The sequence below is a fragment of the Podarcis melisellensis genome (genome assembly GCF_964234715.1).
Source record: "Podarcis melisellensis genome assembly, chromosome: 11".
NCBI classification, from domain to species: domain Eukaryota; kingdom Metazoa; phylum Chordata; class Lepidosauria; order Squamata; family Lacertidae; genus Podarcis; species Podarcis melisellensis.
This window is the reverse complement of record NC_138543.1, coordinates 41,721,724-41,736,324: the sequence shown is the minus strand read 5'-3', so window position 1 is coordinate 41,736,324 and position 14,601 is coordinate 41,721,724. Positions and strand designations below refer to the sequence as shown.

The following is a 14,601-nucleotide window of genomic DNA, read 5'->3' as shown; positions in this document are numbered from 1 at the left end:
CTACATTCATGTTGACTAAATTGTGATTAGGAAGCAGTAAAAAACATTTTTAATGTGACATATTGGAATCTGCCCACTTCCCTGTTATACATGGATGATTTACAAACACTTCTTAAAATTAACTGTTGGGTTGTCTCATTTTATCGCAATACAGTTTAAAGAAGCCATGTAAATTAATTGTAAGCTGTGTTCATACACCCTGTTTTAAATATGCATGAAGGATTGCAATTGGAAACAACTGTGTAGCATTCTTTTGCTAATCATTACCAGATCATAATTTTGGCAGCCTTTAAGTTCTAACATATTGCAGCGTGTGGTCCATCACTAGTACAGTGATGCAACCTGATATTTATGCTTACATTATACAATGGCCTGACTTTTGTTGTAAAGCATCCAAAACTCCTAGTGGGAATGTCATAGTTAAAAGAATAATTTTCATTGACAATTGCATCATGTTTGATTTTTGGAGATGGAAAATGGTAATAGAACCCCCAAGAATACGTAAGTTGTAGTGTGCTTACCTTTGAACATTGCAAGAACGTTGCTTCTAGAAAGCAAATGGCAGTGGCTGAACAAGTGCTTGGCGAAACTTGCAGTGCTACCTTAATTAAACAGGGTGGTTATTGAAGGATGTATCCAGCCCCTCTTAGCAAGTGCAGAGCTGCATTCTGGGAGGGATTCCCAGCTCATCTATGCATCCAGGAGCATTTCAGGGTATCAGGGTGGGGATCAATTGTGCCCCCCCTTTTCAATAATGCCATTACAATTAATATTAAATGAAATGAAACTTTCCGATTGGCTTCTTCAGTGACATTATCTATGAAGAACAATTCTTGGTGCAGATTTTGTTGAAATGCTTGGTCATTGTGTGGGAGCACACTTAAATTCAACTGCACTTTTTATATTCTTTAAATATAGCAAAATATTTTATATGTAAGACAGCCTGTGTAAGTTAAGTAGATCTTATAGATAAAATGCACTCTGTGTTAACCTTAGATACAGATTTTGCATATTTTTACAGGTATTTTTTGTTAAATGAATAGTTCCTCCCCCTAAAATAATAATACTTGTTATCAATCCTTGTAAAGCTATTGGGGGATTCTCCAAGCTTCTTAGAATTAAATATGTCTGTTCTAATTTACCCCTTGCCCTCCCTAGCCTATTTGAACTTCTAGTCACTTACAAGGATCATTTGAAGTACGGCCAGACTAGTCTTCACTGAATTTAGAAATGTGGACCCTGAATGAATTAACGATCTATAAGATCATTCCAAAAAGTTCAGTTTGTGCTTCTGTGGCAGACTGAACTTTTGATGTTTGATGATGAAAAATAAATTAATGCAATCCAGTTTTAAGAAGTCTTAATGTCAACACCCACAGCAATGAGCCACAAATTTGCATCGTGTCCATTTAATGTGATAAAATTTAATAACCCAAACTCTGGTTACTCGTATATACTTTGAGACTGACTCTGTAACTTCCTTAACTTCAATCAGAATTATTGAAATTTGAATGGACAACCCTGCAAATTTCTTCCTCTCTTGCCACTAGTCTTCTAGCTCAGTGGAGCAGCGTTAATATTCTTTCACAAAATCCCAGTGGTGCAAGATTCTAGGAGTTCCAGGCACTCACCCAGGGTCCCTGTTTCCTTTTGGAAATGAGGCACGGTAAAGACTCTAGTGTCTTTATGATATATGGTTTATTTACACATATATACAAGCTGAGCCCCTGTATTGGAGGGGCTCCCACCATTGCACTCCAAGGGGGTCTGGTCTCTCCCATAGCTGCAGCCTTAGATTCAAACAGAAATCAAAGATAACTCTAAAACATGGGTTTGACCCTCTCTCCAGCTTGCTGCATTTTACCATCTGCAGTATCACTGCAAAAACTCCATTCTAAAATCTCCACTCCACTCTTCAAAAACTCTTCTTTTCGTCTTCTACCTGACTCAGAGCTGGAGGAGGGGCCTCTCCCATCTGTCTTCTTTTAATGGTCCCAAGGCAATTATTTCTTCAGGAAGCCAGCCTGGCTTATATTTTAACATTTGCTGGGTCCAGGGGTTAAGAGCACCCACAAACTCTAGCACCCACCAACTTATAACTATATCTATATCCATCCATACATCCATAGAGACAGACTCACAGTTCATAATACTGGTTAATCATGAGTTTTTCTGGCAAAGGGACTGCCCTTATTTCCTCACCTTTTATTGCTGAAATGGGATACTATGGAATAATTTGGCTGCATCATGTTTCAGTGGAGTTGACCTTTAAATGTGTTTCTTAAATTTGAATGCCCTTATGGTGACATTGATAAAGTCTGCAAAAGAAATAGGCAAAATATTGTAGTGATTCCTAGACTGGGAGACAGAATGTGGACATTTGCAGAGGATAATTTATGTGGGTGATATGTACTCAGCTTAAATGAGACAGGAAGAAGTCCTCAATATAGCAGAAAAAATGCTTTCAAAAAGATTTCTCGCTTAGCCTTGCCACAGATGTTTTTCCTACATCTAAACAGTCAGATCTAAAGCATGGGTCCTTCTGTAGCATCCTGAGTTTGTGGCCTAACAGCTACACCAGGTGAACCATCCATGGGTTGCATTCCAAAGGTCTGGAGTTTATCTTGAGGAGCTGATATCTATAGCTTGCCAGCTGATCTTGGCTGACATTATAAAATTCAGGGTGAGAGGTGGCCCCTCTAGGCTTTGTCTATGTTGGGAAATTGCCCTGTTGCTGACATGAGATGTCAGCAGTGGGCTCCCTTAGTGAAACTTAAAATGATTTAACTTCTACCATATGAAACAAAATTGGTTCCAGTACTATTATAGAAATCCCGTTTCTCCTTTTATAAAGTTGTGTGTGTGTCACATATAGTTCTCTTAAACTTCAGTAATCTCTGCGGTGTTTCTGCATGAGCCCTCATGCCTGTTAGTCCACTCACATTCTGATTTGTTGAGTTGTAAGTATTGCTCTTCCAGATCACTTTGCAGCTCAAAAACAGGAAAATATAAAAGTAGCTGTCCTAATTTGTCTATATGCTATAGCAAGAAATGCTTAATCCAGTACATAAGTATCACAATACTATTGTTAATTAATAATAATAAAAATACCAGTGACAAGTTGTTGCTGGCAAGGTTGGCATAATAATAATAATAATAATAATAATAATAATAATAATAATAATAATTAATAAATACTGCAACTCTGTGGGATTCCTGGTCAAAATGAGTCAACTTCCTAAAGATATCCAGGTTGATATAAGATGCCATTTGTCCCCATTCCAGTTGGGCTTTGTATATTGGAAAGAATAGGAGAAACTTATCCTAAACTGGCAGACTTCATTCAGGACAAAGGAGTAGCAGGAATCTTCCTGCCCTCTCTCTCCCATAGAGTTGAAGGGATCAATGTTAGTCATAATGAACTGTGGAGATGTAAGTGGGGTAGAATTTAAAGGATCTTTAGAGATATCTTGTACTTTTAATGTCCTCACTGTGGTTCGGAGCCATACTTCTCAAATTGAGAGTCTGGCTGCTCCTAAGAGAGGTACCCTGGGGGTAATGTAAAGTAGACTCATCCCTGGCCCAAAAGACACGGACCTGGAGTAGAAAGTATTGTTTTATTCTCTCCCAGTCAGGGGTCATGTGCCCACCCACTTCTTCAAGTGGTAGTAGTGAGGGACCAGCAATGCAAGCCTTTATTTTTCATGGCCTGTTTTGTTTCTGCAGGGAACCTGAAAGCATCTCTGTGATCCCTGTCTGCTCCTTTGATCTGCTTGACCTCAGACTGGAGATAACTGAATGCTGCCAGCTGAGCTGTTTGTCTTTACTTTGTGCTGGTTACGCTTGGAGGCCCAAATAATTCTTTTGAGTTAGGGGTGGCTCTCTGTGACACAGTTTTAAGACCTCTTCAGTATCTGTTCTGGAGCTTAGTGATACTGAAAATTGTGGTCATTGTAAGGTTGACTTGTGGATTTCTTGTCCAGTTCTTGAACTGATAACACAATAGTCCCAGTGCAATCTTACGTGTGTCTACTCAGAAGAAAGTCTCATTTAGTTCCATAGAACATACCCCAAGCAAGTGTGTGTTTCTGCACGTAAGTGAATTAGAAGAGTAAGTATTCACTGTGGGTACCTGTAGCCGGGCTTTTACCACATGCCCATCAACTTAGGGGGCATGCTACAACCCCCAGATTGCTAGCCATGATATCAGTATTGTTTTTCAAGAACTCTGTACGATTATGAGTTAGTAGAACACCACCCAGTAACAGAAGAACTCAGTAAAATTAGAAAATACAGGTTGGTGTTTTGAGGGAGCTGGAGGTCTGCTTAGCTGAAGATTTGAAGCATTCAAAAGGAACAGAGTTTGAATTATACATTTCATTTCTAAATTTCTTTTAACATTGACTTCCTAGCTGTCACTTCAGAATTGCTGGTAATATAAGGCATTGTACAATATTTTGCAATTAGTTAGAACATTTGTTACTGCCAATACCTCAAGCAGTATGTTTAACAGTCTGATGTACTAATGGCCTAAAATTGATTCTTACATTTAACTTGGCACTTCGGTCTTTCAAGAGTGTATTTCATTCCTATTCTAGGATTTACTGCGGTTAGGGGACATCATTGGGTCTTAAAAATGAATGCAAATGAAAACTGGCATAGATAAAGATGGTCCATCTTGGATTGGGCAAGTAGGCTAATGGTCTGATCTGGTATGTTCGTTAGTAATGAACAGATTAATGAATTGCAGTTAGGAATTAAATATAATAAGAGCTACCTGAAAATGGAGAATACAGGAGCAAAGGAGAACATTTCTACAGAGTTCCTAAAAAATTCTTTTAAGACTGGTAAGAGAGATGAATGTTTAGTTGACAGACAGAATAGCACACTATGGTTCTTAAGCTGAAACAGGACTTGTAGTGCTAGACAGATTTACATATTCCCTGGTATGTTAGGAATGCCGTAAGATTTATCTTATTTTAGTAAATGCATGTCTTGCCTTTCCACCTGGGGACACACTTGGCAACTAACAATATAAAATACCCAAAAATTACACTCAAGTAAAACTTTTAAAAAACATTTACAAATGAATAGTTGAATAGCAGATAAGTACCAAAACACACCAGCCAGTTAAGTTTTTTTTAAAAAAAAAAATCTGCCAAAAGAGGCAGAAGAGGGCAAAACATGGATCTTCCTTGGTAGTAAAGGTAAAGGGACCCCTGACCATTAGGTCCAATCGTGGCCGACTCTGTGGTTGCGGCGCTCATCTCGCTTTATTGACCGAGGGAGCTGGCGTACAGCCTCCAGGTCATGTGGCCAGCATGACTAAGCCACTTCTGGCGAACCAGAGCAGCGCACTGAAAAGCCGTTTACTTTCCCGCCAGAGCAGTACCTATTTATCTACTTGCATTTTGACATGTTTTTGAACTGCTAGGTTGGCAGGAGCTGGGACCGAGCAACAGAGGGTTCCACAACTTGGTGAAGCTCCAGAGCAGTTTCTATAAGACTTACCCCACAAATGTGCCTCTAATAAATAAACCTCCTCTACTAATCCTGACCACAAATGATTTAAGCCTTTAAAAGTAATAGTTAGCACTTTGAATTGAGTCTGAAAATGAATCAGTAACCATCTGGAACCACAAAGGATGGGCATCTTATGTTAGGTTTCCCTGTAAATGGCACTGATAGCTTAGATTAAGTTTCGACATAGGGAGTGTGTTGTGATTATGTAACTCTCCCTGGGGATCTTATTGAGTGGTAGCATAGAAATATTCATAATGATTTTTATATATATTACAAATAAGCTCCCAAAATGTTAGTAACCCTTCTGTGTATATATGTCCCTGAGAAAGAGAGACTGGGTCTGCCAAACTACTCACCAGGAAGAATAGTTAACCTGGGCAAGTAGCCTGGTGAGAAACAACAGGTCTGAGTTGTTGGGACAAGAAGTATTGGCTTACTCTTTAAAAATACTATCCAGCGACATCTTTTTGTTCATGCAAGGACTTCCACTTCAATGGAACTTCTCCTTCCACAGCATCCCCCACCCCCCGATCTGTTTGGGGTTTTAGATTGCGGGGGTGGAAAAGGAGGGGGAGATTGCAGGCAGAAGTCCTTGGGCGAGCAGAATGACTTCGTTGGACATGACTCTTTGCTAGGAATGTCTTGGATAAATCAAAGGTCTTGGTTTTATAATGAGCTGCCATTATGACTTTGGAATAAATTAAAAAGAACCAAGCTGAAAGGCATCCCTTGTAATCTTTATAGACATAACATGTCCTATAACATACTTTGGATGAAATGTGGTTTAACTCTTGCTTGTCCTCTGTCGTGAGATGTATGAGAAGGACTGGGTTCGTGTTTCATATTCAGCAGATGAAGTAGGCTGGAGGAAAAATCCATGTTTAAAAGGCAGGGCCTAAACATATTTCAGGCTGCTGTATTTGCATTTTTGTTATTGGAGATACCTTCCCTAATCTAAACATAACCTTGTCTTTCCTGGCTCATGAAAACCTAATTCCTAAACACATATCAGTAGGCTTCTGGCACAAGCAAGCGATTTTGCCGCAATTACTGAAATATCTTCTCAAATGAATTGTTCAGTGCTTCCTAACTATGCTGAAAACTCCATTTGTGGGAACAATGTGCCAGCATTGTACAAGCATCCTAGAGGCAGCCAATTCTTCTGTACAGAGATTCCCCAGAGTGTCTTCCCCACAGGACAGGCTCAGGCCTTATCTGCAGTTTACAGTGGTACCTCGGGTTAAGTACTTAATTCGTCCCGGAGGTCCGTTCTTAACCTGAAGCACCATTTTAGCTAATGGGGCCTCCTGCTGCTGCTGCACCGCCGGAGCACGGTTTCTTTTCTCATCCTGAAGCCAAGTTCTTAACCCTACTTCTGGGTTAGCGGAGTCTGTAACCTGAAGCATATGTAACCCGAGGTATCACTGTATTCTGTGCTCCAAGACTTGTGGTTTGCCCCATTTAACTGTTGAAGACTTGTTTCACTCTCTCGTCTCCATCCAAATATATTCTTACAGCTAGTTCCAGTTCAAAGCATAGTTGAAGGACAGCTGTATCTTGGACGCAGGCATTGGAAGGATTATAACTGCCATGTGACCAAAGCTTTCTGTTTAAACTGAAGGTTAATGTCATTGACAGGAGGAAACTTTTCTTCTTTGACCTTAACAATATAGGAACTCGTTTGTTTGTTTTTCATACACTCACAAAGTTTTGTTGAAGAGAAATCTGGAAAAATTGCAGTGTTGCTTAAGATAGCTGTCAAATATCTTGAATTCTTGGCACCATTCTTACTGATAGGATAGCATTCTTCCTTTCCTGACCAGTTGACAGAATCATTATATGACGACTTGCATTTACTCTGGCAAATTTTATTTCAAGTGTCTTATGACCACATGAGGCCCAGTTATCTGAGCAGCACTCCGACTCTGAAGCTCAGTGCTTTTGAGTATTCCCCACTAGAATTACATTGTTCCTCAGCATCTACCAATCAGTCCTAACTTTTTGCTGGAATTGACTCTCTTAATAGGTTGCAGTGCCACATTGTCAACATACAACCATAGAAGCTGCCTTATACATTGAGCCAGTCCGCTGATCTATCTAGCTCAGTATTGTCTCTATCAGTGGGACCCACCTTTAATCCAAACATCCATTTCGGGAACGCTTTTCTAGTTTTAAAATCATGTATTTATGTTGCAGTTGTACTGCTGTTACAACCCACTTTAGATAAGGCTTCAGCCTGGTAGTGGGCCCTTATTCACCAGTTCTGGACCAATGATTTACATTGACTGACGCCAACTTTCCAGATTTCCAGAAAATACAAGGAATTTAATCTGGGATTTTCTGCATGTACAACATGTGTTGTGCAACCAAGATATAATTCCTAGGCAGCTATGGTTAGCAGAGCCCACCCCCCACAAATCCTCACCCATTCTTCATGTATTTTTCAACCTACCCCAATGAAATTGCAGTTTTTATTATATGGAGGTGTTTTCTAGGGAAAATATGGAGGCTTTCTTACTTTATTTGCTGGTTGCTTGATATGCTGTGTCCTATTAGTACACTGTTCCTTGGACTAAAGGACATAACCGTTCTTTTTGTTTACTGCAACATTAATGCTTTCTATTTCAAACATTTGTTTTGCACTCCCACCCATCTTTAATTAAGGAACCTCAGAAGCAAATCCAAGACATGCCTAAATAACTTGGCATGGGGCTCCAATGCCATACTTCTTAGTACACTGCGGTCCTTACTACTTGAAATTCTTATAAGAGCTGTAAAACTATGCTTAATTAATTATATAGTTCTTGATTTTAAACATGTTCATGCACATTAATTTGGAGAAGAAAAGTAACTATTACATGAAACTGTTTTCCTTGTAATCTGTGTAGAAATTGAAGTGCATTTTTACATTTTTAAAGTTTCTAGAAAGTTTCATTTATGTGAAAGGTGGAGTTTGACAGGAAAGGGCACTCTTTCTTGTCACACTTATTTCAGCTGTCTAAAGCTTAAGCTATAAGCACAGAGTGCACAGAATATGTTAAAATCCCAATTTAGTCCTTTTTTGTGTCTGGTGTTACACCTTGCCTCAAATGCCGGCTGCACTTTCTCTGCTTATCATTACTGGTTTAATTTGATGAATTTCAAGTAGCCCTGATGTTTAGGCACATCAGATTTGTAGCTGCAATTGCATTGCTGGAAAAGTTAGTATATCTGGGGTCTGCAGACGTTTTTGGGATGGCTTTAAACTACATTTCCCTAGAGGTGGGTGAGGTTTTCTCTTTTGAAGTTTTTGAACACAATTTGTTGATTGAATTAGGTTTTTTTTGGGGGGGGGAGAGATTTGCATCCTTGGAAAGTGAAGGAAGAGAAAGTTGTTAAGACAAAAGTACTGTAACTATTTATCTGTATGTTCATTTCTAGTGGAAGGTGATATCACTGGTTAGTATTTGGCACTGTAACTGTAAACTGGTTCAGTTTTAGATATAGAGAAACTTTTAGCAGTATTTACTAGACAAAATAACTCCAAACTGGCTTTAAAAGCAGAGATAACTAGAGCATCATCTGTTTGAATTGTACCCTATTGCCACAGAACCCATGTTAGCTGTGGAGTCTTGTTTTGTGTATATGGTGGCATTGTTATGAAAAGAAATTCCAGATTAATTAGATGGGAGACAAGCTTCAGACTTAAAGACAATGGAAATGTACAATTAATTTATGGTCTGTTTTGACTGTTCACATTTAATGTTTAGCGCAATTTATCTAACTTTATTTCAGTCCTTCTTTTCCAGAATGCTTAACTTTCAGTTTCTTTTGCATTCTTCCATCACTAATTGTGCTCATGATTATCACTTTGAAGTCTGCCATGTTGAAAGTGATAATCAAAGCCACAATTAGTGGTGGCAGATTCAACTCCGCAAGTAGTGTATGTGAAGCAAGGGAGTAGAAAATAGAAGCCATTTGTAAATGGGCAGACCTCTGCAAACACTGAGGTGCCTTGTCTTCTATTCCGGAGAGCTTACTAATTGATTATCGGCTGTCATGTAGCAACCTTGGTGGTGAAGGTACATTTTAAAATAGCATTTGATTGATAGAAAGTGCAGTAATATGCCACATGATTTTTCTGTTCAAGAAACCTTGCAAATGGGCCTTGGGGCTAGTACAGGCAAACCATTACCCTTAAACTTTTTGAGACGGTGTGCATTTCTGTAATAGAACCATATAGCTTGCAGTCGTTCCCCCCCCCAAAAAAAAATGAATGCTCCAACGCAGCCCTTTAAAAATAAATGAATAGGATTTTGAGAACAGAGGTCACGGTAACATAGTACATGCATATTTATATTTAGATAAGTATATTCAATTTTTAAAAGATTGGTAATTCATTGCAATTCATTGCCTGCCAATTAATTCCCTCTTTAATTGGAATAGTGTATCTCAATTCAGCCCCCAGTGCTTGCTGCCACTTGCTTTTCTAAGTAATTACTGTTTGATTAAGCATGTGGTAGTGTTAGCAAGCTCAGCTGGCTGGCTAGTGATACAGAGCTTTCTGTAAAATGTCTGCAGGCAACAAGTTCTCCGCCAGTCGACAGACTGTAGCAGTGGCAGATCTAGCAACGAAATCAATATATTTATCCTTGTTTGTAAAAGGGTTTTATGGTCTTCCAAAAGAGAGGCTTTACATGAGAGATGCTCAATTCCCATGATGGCATTGGATCATCATTTGCTAGCTTTTCAAGTATTTTTGTGGGTCAGCAACAGCTCGTTTTGAATTACTAACCTGACAAAATACTTTTTTTGTGATGGTAGCTACATTTAGTTTTCAGATTAAGGGACTGGTGGATCTGGCTTTCATTTCTTCAGTTTCTTTTCACTTTGGTACATGGCTGTGCTATCTCTGCTAGGTTGCAGGAGCGTCTGAGATTGGGGGTTATACAATTTTTCTAACATCTCAAGTGTCTGTTTTGTCTGCTCAGAGGGCATTCTTGTGCAGAGATTTCAACGCTTTAGTCTGGAGCACTGGGTCAAAGGATATGTCTCTTTGGAAGGCAGATGGGAGACCTTTTTATTCATGAAGTAGCATTTCACTTTACATCAAAGAATAGTAGGTTTTCAGACCTCATTATGATGGAAGTTCAGTGCAGCCCTTTAAGAAGACATGCAACATATTCATTCCTTTTTAGATACTTTGGGAGACACTTGTCATAGTAACTTTGCAAGGTTTCAAATTTGCTATCCATAACCACTCCAATCCAGCATTAGTTTAATGCTCACAGAAGATTTCTGTGCATTCATTCCCTGTGGTGTCAGGAACCACACATGTAATTTCTGAACTTAATTTCTGAAATCAGAACCATATGAACAGTGCAAAATAGCTTTCTTGGGGTGGTTGGGCAGGAGAAGGCATGCTACAAGACTGAATCCAGCCCCTTCCCCTGTTCTGAGGAGGTGACAATTCTCGTACCTTCCTTACAAATGGCTGAGATTGTCATTGTCAATAATGTCCCTTTAGCACTCCTTTTAAAGAAAAGCCTTTTGTTTTACAATTAATTCCAGAAATAACACAGAATTCTAATTGTTGGGGTCTCTTAATAAGAGCAGTTCCATAACAACTCCCTGAGGTGGCAGAATTCCCTATCCTTGTTGAACACCCCTCCAATATCTTATTGAATTTTTCTATTAAAGATTCTTCAGCTTCCCTGCAGAAGTTTTTCATTAATTAGCTACCTACAGTTAGAGCTTCCTCTGAACTACTCTAGTGTCTCATTGCAACCAGCTACAAACTAAATGTGCTCATTGAGCCTCCCCTCTAATATTATATATTTCATTATTTATTTATTTATTTATTTATTTATTGAAATTATGAATTTCACATATTTGGATTCAAATAAACTGGATCTTGTCTGGTTTATTTGAATCCACCTTAAAATATGGGTTCAAGCATACAACCAGAAAGATAACAAAGTGCTGCAGCTTCTTATGGAAGGCCGGGGGCAACGGCTTCCTGTGATATTTCAGGTCAGCTTTTCCCAACCTCGGTTACCGTTGGACTACAATTCCCAACATTCCATACTGGCTGAGGCTGATGAAAGTTGTAGTCCAAGATTGGGAAAGGCTACTTTAGGTCATATGTGATCATGCTTCAGCTGGTCTATAGTACAGTATTACCTCTTTAATGTGCCCCCACAGGTCTGTAATATGTCAGGGGTGTTGCATAGGAAGCATATAAGCCCTCTTGCCTTTCTGTGGGGCTGTTTCGCCTACAAAGCAGTTGTCACGGCCAGGCTGAGTTCAGCATTGGAGGAGTGTCTGGAGGGGCAATGCAACCAGACACATTCCTTTCCCCCCTGCTACTAGAGAACTGTGTGGCAGGGAGAAGGATGTTGGGGTCTGCCAGTACAAGGGGAAAATCTGTGTGGGTTTTGTTCAATACATTTTTGAATTCAGATTTCCTTCCCTAAGAGAGTTGAAATCTTGCCACAATTTGGAAAAGACCTCCTCCTTAATTTGGATTGGCTTTTGCTGAATTTGGAAAGTCATTTATTGTTTATTTTTGTTACTATATTAAACAATAGAGAGAGAAAACCTCTAAGTTGCTTGCATAAACACAACAAAAGACGACTTCTACAACAAAGAGGTTCCTGTTTCTGTTTTATAATCGGGGCAAGGGAAAATTTAAAATAAATGTTAACAAATGTATTGGGTATTTACAGTTGCTGAGAGGAGAAACTGGGGGGGGGGCACCAGAGTACTTCTGGTATATAATAAATGTGAGTTAGGAAAACAGGCTTCTAGTAGTAGTGTTTAATGGGGACTTGAAAGTTCTAGGCATTAATTAACAAAACAAAGTGAAAGTTTAAACTGTTAATAGCCGTGACATCCCTAAAGCATAGCAGTGCAGAATGCTAACACTAACAGTTCTCTATTGTGTACTATTTTAAAAGGGTAACTGTGTCAGTTCTTCCTAGCTCCCCTACCTGCTGTCTTTGGAAATAATCTTCATTACTTGGTGCTTGTTTTTCCGCCTTTCATTAACAATGCCTATCACAGCATGAAAGTGCAACATCTCTCATTATTCAAAACGGGGAAGAGTGGGGGGGGGGGAAATGTATTGACTGGCAGAGGTTGGGGGCACAGCATCTAATACTTCTACTTCCTAAAATATTTCATATTAACGCTTGCAAGTTAACATAAGAGGACCTTCTAAGCCACTGCAGAGGCTGCTCTAGAGTAGCCTTCAGTAACCTCCATGTGTTTTAGGCTAGCTGGAGTTAATAGGAGTTGTAATCCAAAATGTCTGAAAGGCTCCAGGTTAGTGCAGGCTGTTCTAGACCCAAAATCTTTGCCCACACTGTTTACTCTGTGGCAGATGCGTAGTTGTGTTCAGCTCAACCTTGTGTTTATTGATAATGCTTGAAATTGGCATGTTGGACCCCTTTCCTATTTCCTAAACTGCCCTAGCCTCTTGCATGTGAACATTTAAAAGCTCTTTGTGGCCTGTCTTCCCACACAGTTACACATTAGTGGGAGAACCTGCCTTTAATTCTGTGGTTAAGTCTGTGTCCAGGGCAGCTGTCTACCAGCTCCATCTGGTGTGCCAATGGAGACCCTACCTGCTTGCACACTGTCTTACCAGAGTGGTACATGCTCTGGATATCTCCCACTTGGTTTACTGCAATGCGCTCTACATGGGGCTACCTTTGAAGGTGATTTGGAAACTAACAGAAACTACTCTGTGGCTACTAGAGTGGCGACTGGAAGCAGCCACCAGAACCATATAACACCGGTCCTAAAATATCTATATTGGCTCATAGTATGTTTCCGAGCACAGTTCAAAGTGTTGGTGTTGACCTTTAAAGCCCTAAATGGCCCCGACTCTGTATACCTGAAGGAGCATCTCCACCAACTACACTACTTTCCAAATACATTTGAAGGCAGTCAAATGTATACTGGGAATTTTTTAATGTTTGATGTTTCATTATGTTTTTATATTCTATTAGAAGCTCCCCAGAGTGGCTGGGGCAATCCAGTCAGATGGGCAAGTGGGGTATAAGTAATGTAGTTGTAGTAGTAGTAGTAGTAGTAGTAGTAGTAGTAGTAGTTTTTTAAAAAAACATTTCAATAGCTTTTAATTGAGTTGGGGAGACACTGTTTTTGAGACCAAAGCTTTCACAGAAAGATGTCTATGTCCAAGAAATAAGTTCAGTAAAATCCATAACTCTTCCCACCCCCCTTTATACAACCCTTTCTCTCTTCAGGCATGCTTTACCTCTGCAATGATCTCAGGTTCATCAATCACTTTAGCCATGTTTAGGTATAATCCTGCATGATCAGAATACTAAATTGTGGGGAGAGCCTCCATGAGCACAGCAGACTCTGCAACCCCGGCGCATGGAGGGCAATCGGAATTTGACAAAGTGGGTGAAGCTAGCTAGCATGTCCATTCTCTCCCCATTTCACCATTCTAATTATATAAAGAGAACAACACCTCAGTAGTTGCTCCATGCATCTCAGGATGACACTCCAATACACTGTTCTCATGATCGTACCAAAGCTAGAACTTGCTCTGACATCACTACGGAAGAACAATATAAGACAATATAAGTTATGAGAATGATAGAGAATATTATTGCAGGGGGTTGGACTAGATGACCCCCAGACCCCCTTCCCATTCTACAGTTCTATGATTCATTGTCAGCTTTGTGGAGGCCATTGATCAACAGTGTAAATGGTATGCTATACAGTGGAGTCAAAAGAAATCCTGTGCAACTCCCCTTAGCTGCTCTATAGTCATAGTTTCTTCTTTTTTAACCATTATTCCCTGATTTTTAAAGCAGAAAATAATGCTCATTGTGGCACAGAATGGCAGCAGCAAGGTAGCAGTGGCAAACTGCCAGAATCTGCAACTGAGCAGATTTGGTGGGAAATTGCTCACGGTTGGCCTTTCTCAGGTTTGTGTAGCATGGTGCTTCTTTTTGGGAAGATGAAAATTCAGAAATCTATCTTTTTGCCTGCATGTCTAGTCTGACAGTTCCTTTTGTGTTGAACCTCGCTGCTGGTTTTCTTGTGTTTTGTCTGAAAAAC

General features: G+C 39.7%; 1 protein-coding gene across 2 annotated transcripts in view; it reads left to right on the top strand.

The window, feature by feature from the left end:
- NDUFS4 (NADH:ubiquinone oxidoreductase subunit S4) overlaps positions 1-14,601 on the top strand; it is a 48,402-nt gene that overhangs the window by 13,033 nt on the left and 20,768 nt on the right. The gene's annotated exons all lie outside the window — the stretch shown is intronic.